Source organism: Sinocyclocheilus anshuiensis, unplaced genomic scaffold (assembly GCF_001515605.1).
Source record: "Sinocyclocheilus anshuiensis isolate Anshui unplaced genomic scaffold, SAMN03320099.WGS_v1.1 scaffold702, whole genome shotgun sequence".
Lineage (NCBI taxonomy): Eukaryota > Metazoa > Chordata > Actinopteri > Cypriniformes > Cyprinidae > Sinocyclocheilus > Sinocyclocheilus anshuiensis.
Genome location: NW_015548184.1, coordinates 1349152 through 1355689, shown reverse-complemented (window position 1 = coordinate 1355689; position 6538 = coordinate 1349152).

The window sequence follows — 6538 nt, the reverse complement described above, 5'->3', positions numbered from 1 at the left end:
AAGTAAGGAAAGGCAAAATGTCAAAATATTTGAATACATTCCATGGGAGTGTGTCACGCTCGCAGAGGGAGATGCTTGGCAGCAGAGGGGTGGAAAGGGAAAGGGTTGTGCAGTGGATGAATTGGGATTTTATAGTGTTGTAAGAACAGTCATATATATATAATACATATTTTTGAATATCAAAACTAAATAGTATGAATAGATAACAATAATGACTAAAATTACTTTTAAATACCATGAGTGTTTGGGATGCAATGCTGCAAGGGGCTGATAGTAATTATTTCTAATAGTATAACACCTGGAGTGTTCATTTTACAATAATGCAGTTTTCATAGAAGTAACTATTTTAACAGTGTTAATTCATTAAAATATATCGACTTGTATATTTACCCAGGAAGTGTTGATTTTTATACACAGAATATTAAAAAGTGTTTTTGATGACACACACTATACCAAGGTCAGCAATATGTTTTTCTTTTTGAAAGAAATTAATACTTTTATGCAAAAATGTTTTGTTTAAAAAAAAAAGAAATGCTATTCTTTTAAATTATCTATTCATCAAAGGATCCTGAAAAATGCATCACAATTTACATAAAAATATTAAGCAGCACAACTGTTTTCGACGTATTAGATAAAATACGATTTTTTTCTTAAGCATCAAATCATCGTAGTATTATTTCTGAATGATCATGTGACTGAAGACTGGAGAAATGGTTGCTAAAAAAATCAGCTTTGCTATCACAGGAATAAATTACATTTGAAAATATATGAAAATAGAAAACTGTTCTTCTAAATTGTACAAATATTTCACAATATTATTGTTTTTACTGTATTTTTGATCAAATAAATCCAGCCTTGGTGAGCATAAGAATCTTCTTTCAACCCTAACTTCCTTCGACCCTAAACTTTTGAATGGTAGTGTATTAATGTCAATGTTTGAAACAGCAGCCTTATTTCCTATGTTTGCAAAAGTGTGATTTAGTAAAATCGTTTGATATTGATTTGAAAGACTAAGCTCCTCCTAAATCATTATTATATACAACAAAACCCTTGAGCTGTCGTTAGCTTTCATTTTTAAGCTGCAAGTGTCACAAAAATATAATTTATTGCAATTTGTATCTTGCCTTTCTTTTCTTTTTTTTTGGTTAAAGATTTTTCTCTCTGAGAAAGTGGGAGAGGAGTACATGTTTCACATGTGTCTATTATTTCTACCAATTGTATATTTGTCTATCTCCTAGATTGTTCTTTTTGAAAATTGTAAGTTTTAAAGCTTTTCTCAAGAGAGAGTTTGAGTTCGTATTGACTGAGGAAGAGTGAGGCAGGTGTGAAGGACGCAGGGATTTGATCTCTGTACCTTTGAGGAATAGTGAGATAAGTGCTCTCAGAAAAGGTTTTGCGTGCCAAGACTGCAGAATGAAATAGCTATTCAGTGTCTAGGTAACCTGTCCACTGTTTATTCACATATTGTTTGCCTTATAGAAAACATTTTTTATATCCTTGTTTATTGTGCACAATAGATCCTTAAAATAATATCTAAAATGCAGTCCTAACTTTAAAGATAGCTATGTGTTAGGCGGTTGTAAAAGATGGTTAAGTGGCGAACAATAAGTTCCCTTACTATATACAGTGAAAAAAGCTAATTTAAATATTAAATTTAAGATTTAAATTTAAATAATGTTACATATTATGGTGTTAAAATAATGTCTGTTGCATTATATTAGTGTTGCCACGATGGTGTTTTTTTATTTGTACCTCTTTGCACCTTCTATGTATTTGCATTTAGCAGCTTTATGAAAATCTACTTGTGATGAGCTTTGATTCATCTCTTTACCACCTGTGTTTTTATGGTGGTTGTCAGTATATTATAAAGTTATACAACAGGAATTCTCTAAAATTAAACCTCTCTTGATCGAAACAGTGTATTAAAGCCATAAAAAGTATTTAAATTAATAGTTTACTCAAATCTAAATTTACTGAAAATTTATGTACCTCTATACTCAGGCCATCCAAGATGTAGATGGGTTTTTCTTCTTTGGAACAGATTTGGAGAAATTAAGCATTACATCACTTATACACAAAATAATGATCTTTAAAAAAAGCATCATATGACCCCTTTAACTAACATCTTGTGAAATAATCAACAGAATCAACAGTTTAAAGGTAAATGCCTTAATGATGGATTTGTTTGTTACAAACATCAAGCGTTCCACTTCACAACACATTAAATTATGGACTGGAGTCTTGTGGATTATTTGTGCATTTTTGCGATATTCTTATCAATTTGGACTCTCATTCTGACCGTACACACAGTATATGAAGTATATAGAAAAACAAATAACTCCTTGTTCATCCTCTGTTGTTAAGCGAAGTTCCAAGTTAAGGACATCAATAGCCATTTCTCATCATAACTGTTCTTATAGCTACAGTAGCTTGTGTCAGTCTATGCCATTAGATCAGTGCACCTTTTGTCTCTGGGCCACTAAAACACTGTGATTAATTATTTCTCTCTAATCAGAATCACAATGGAATAAAACAATGTTTGTCTGTTTACAATTCTCCCAGGCTGAGCCTGAAATTTGCATGCATTTGATGGCGAAAAAGGAATCTCTTATCCAAGGGAAGATCAAGGTTATGACTTCCTCAAAGCAGAGTTCCCAAAACCAATTAAACTCAGTATAGTGAAGTTCAGCTGGAGGACACAGCGCTGTAACAATAGGAGAACGTGATGACAGCCAACGCCACTATCTCCCCGCATTTCCACCCGTGCTAATTATATTTGCTGATTCTGTCATTTAGACAAAAGGCGAATAACTTTGGTAATCATCGTGAAACATTTAAATCACTCCCTGGCCGGTGCAAATAGTCGACCTTTCTAAATGAAGTCAATTGCAAGATATGTGGGGGTAATCAAATATCATTTCGATAAGCTGAAAATGGATATTAAATGTGAATAATTATGAGCCGTGTTTACGGTTACAATTAGCAGCAGGTATGATCTTCATGAAAAAGCAATGAATATGCCTTTTGAATGCCACTAGGGATTTTAAAAGAACCAAAACAAAGCAGGTGTGTATCATTTTGGATGAGAGGGATCAAAAACAGAAAGTGTTAAAAATGAATAATTCATATGTGCTCTCATGTTCTGAAGTTAAAATGTTCGTATTCACACACGTGTGAGCGGTACATGTTAGTTTAACTCGAAGCAAAGCCATTGCGCTACGTTGAGTCATACCCAGTTTTGAGGCACTGGATTTACAAAAGCTCTTTATTTCAAGTGTTTCGCCGTCCATTGTTAACGATCAAAGCCATTCTAATTCAGATAATGTTGTTATAGCCACAGGCTCCTCCCCCTACTCTTGCTCCTGTTCAAAAGACTATCATGCCAAAGAGAGCTGGAGTAACTGCTTTTGATTTGAATGTGAAGTGTCATTCAGTTGCGCGGCTGCTGAGCGATTTGCCATGGTGATAGGCCTGCGTTTGAGAACACCTGGCAAGGTGGCAAATGTATTCTAATCTGTGAATTGTAATGCTCTCACCTGGAGCCAATGGACGAGGGTGTGTGTGTGTGCAAACACAAGTGTGTACGGAAATAATCAGGCATCATTACTAAACACAGACTTGAGGGGATGAATCAGAGCGAGATGCATAGAAAGAAGCTGATATAAGTAGGTTTTGTCTTTTGCGTCTTAAGTAAAAAAAAAAAAAAAAAAACACATTTCAAAAAATAATAATGGATCAGCATTGACTACCTTTAGTAATGCAACCAATTCAGTTTAGGTTATGCAGCCACGCATGTTTTAAGACTTGAAGCGCATCAAATGTTTGGATGTTACATTATCAGAATGGCTTGAGTGGAAACGGGAATATTTTTGGCGGGTTTAAATTTTGATTGCTTCAATCCTGAAAATCGCTGCTGTTGTTAAGTGAATGGGTCTCTAAAGGGAATGAGAGGATGAGAAGAGAAAATCCACAGCCTAGGCTGAAAATGACAGCATTAAATAGCCTCTCCTCCCGTGGAAATGCTGAGAGCGTTTTATATTTTAACTTTGTACGTGTAACCATTAAAGACAATGACATTCAGCAACCAGGTCCGTTATAGAAAACTATCTAGCATTATTAGCAGGCTGTCTGGAATACTTAATTCTGATTGGTCAGTAATGGCGTTGTGTAGAAGTAGTGTTTCAACAACAAGCTTATAAAAATCTAATCAAAAACTCATTTGCCTGTGCATTTTATTTGCTAGCTAGGTATGTAAGGAGGATATAGTGTATACAGTCAGATTATTTTTCTTTCTTTTTCTTTCTCTTTCTTTCTTTCTTTCTTTCTTTCTTTCTTTCTTTCTTTCTTTCTCATTTTTATTAGCCATGTAATCGGCAGGATTTAATATTTTATTTTCTTTTATTTTCTTTTTTGATTCATTATTTTTATTAAAGGCTGTGAAAATTACAGTTATTTTTCAAGCCATTATTCATTATTCAAAATGACTTTATATTGCAAAAGTACATTACCGTGAAAATTAGACACCTAATGTACAAACAGCATTGTATCTCTGAAGGATCCATAGAGGGAGTTTGGTTTGTTTTCCTCCTCCTTCCCTGTTTGTGTCTGGTAAGCACCGGCCAAGTGGTCTTTGATCGGCAGAGAGAGGATAATGTCATAGCAAGTCTTATTTATGACAGCTGATGGAAGGATAGCTGAATTTTTGTTGATGCTGTTGTCTTGTTCCTCTGTGGCTGTGAAGAGAGGGATTAAATGGACTGAGGTTTGTTTTTGGTTTTCCCTCGAGGATTCTCAGACTTCTCTCTCTCTCTGCATTTCCCCTCCCTGCTACCTTTCCTTCAAGGAGTATGGCCAGATTCATTATTTAGCTGTGCTCTTTTTGACAGCTGGGTCGGAGGGAGAATAGGGCTTTGGTGTGTGAGTGTGTGTGTTTGCACGTGGGTATTGAACAACAGGCTGGAACCGAGGCCTGACAGAAGACAGGAGGCCTGTCGGTGATGCCTGCAGGAGCTGACAGCTAATCACACTGTCAGTCAAGGGAGCTGTCCACGCTGGAGGCTAACAAACTCAACACCGTCAACCTTCTCTTTGTCGTTCAGACCGTTCTTCCTGTCAATCCTTCCACAGTCCTCCTTTTCCCCCCTTTTTTCTTTCTGAATGATCCACCGTTTCTCAGTATCCTCCAAAACATTGCTTTTCATGCATCTTTTTCCCATCAAAGGCAAATGCATCCAACTTCTCCTCTCATCGAACCATTAGCATGTTTGTACATTTGGACCCAAAAGAACTGTGTATTTCCAGGTGAATAGGGTTAAAAAAAATAGATATCACCATGCTTCCCTATTTGACTGATTACATTAAGAATCTAAACGTTTTTGTATTACAAGTTTTCGGAAATGTTATGTTTAAATATGCAAATTATACATTATCTAAATAAATATGCACTAATTTGCAAACATTTCCAGAACTGAAATCACATTGGATAAAGCCAGATTTATAATTCTTTGACCGTTCCCATATGCAAATACATTGTATATACACATACCGGTATTCAGTTTCCATTTGTGAAATATTTTGTCCTATAAAACAAAAATGTTTATTAAACCTATTAGAAATTTGAACAATTTCATATTCAAATATGTGTGTTTATGTATGTATAATACATTTATGGTCATATATATATATCATGCACATGTGTATCCATCCTAAAACTTGTCAATACATGTTATTATATAAATAAATATAAAAGATAGGCATGTATTTATTAAAAAAAAAACATATTATATTGCTTATAAGTTGCACATTTATAAAAAAAAATAACAATTGTTGACAAGTATGCTTGCTATATATAATAACAGAAAAATCATCATATAGATATTATATGTCACCTTAGGTAACATATATGTCAATATCACTCTTGATATAGGGAAATATGTGTCATATTACATTTCTGTATTGGTTTTGCTGACAAATTAGAGTTTTTACAGAAGAGATGTATGCCTAGTTCTTTCATGACATTCTAGATGGCGCAGGCTGATGGGTTCTAAACATAACTGATAATATTCACAGCGTTAAACGACTTAGCACAAGCTGATTGATTCATGTTATATATGCAGCCAATTAGCTTGCTGCTTTACATTTAAATGGCTGGTTAGCATCCACTTGAGCATTTTGCAGCATGCTTTCAGAGTTCCTCTGAAACCCTCCACCTTCCCCAGCTCCACCTTTATAGATTTGCTATGTGTTATTATGCATGCTATTTATGCAGCAGCAGTATGTCTTAAATACTCACAGCACTGTATCACCGCATGCATTGGCAGTAGCAAGTTCCTGTACTTGCTTGAAGCAGCAGCAGCAATAATCTATAACAACAGCAATAACCAACAGCAGCAGCAGTGTAGCAGATCTATTCCACCAAGACCAAATACATTAACACTGTCATATCCATTACTATGCTAAAATCTTTCTAGAGTTGTCATGATAGAACTCTTTTTATCATTCCGTAAATCAGAAAATACTGTAAACTGCCAGAAGAAAA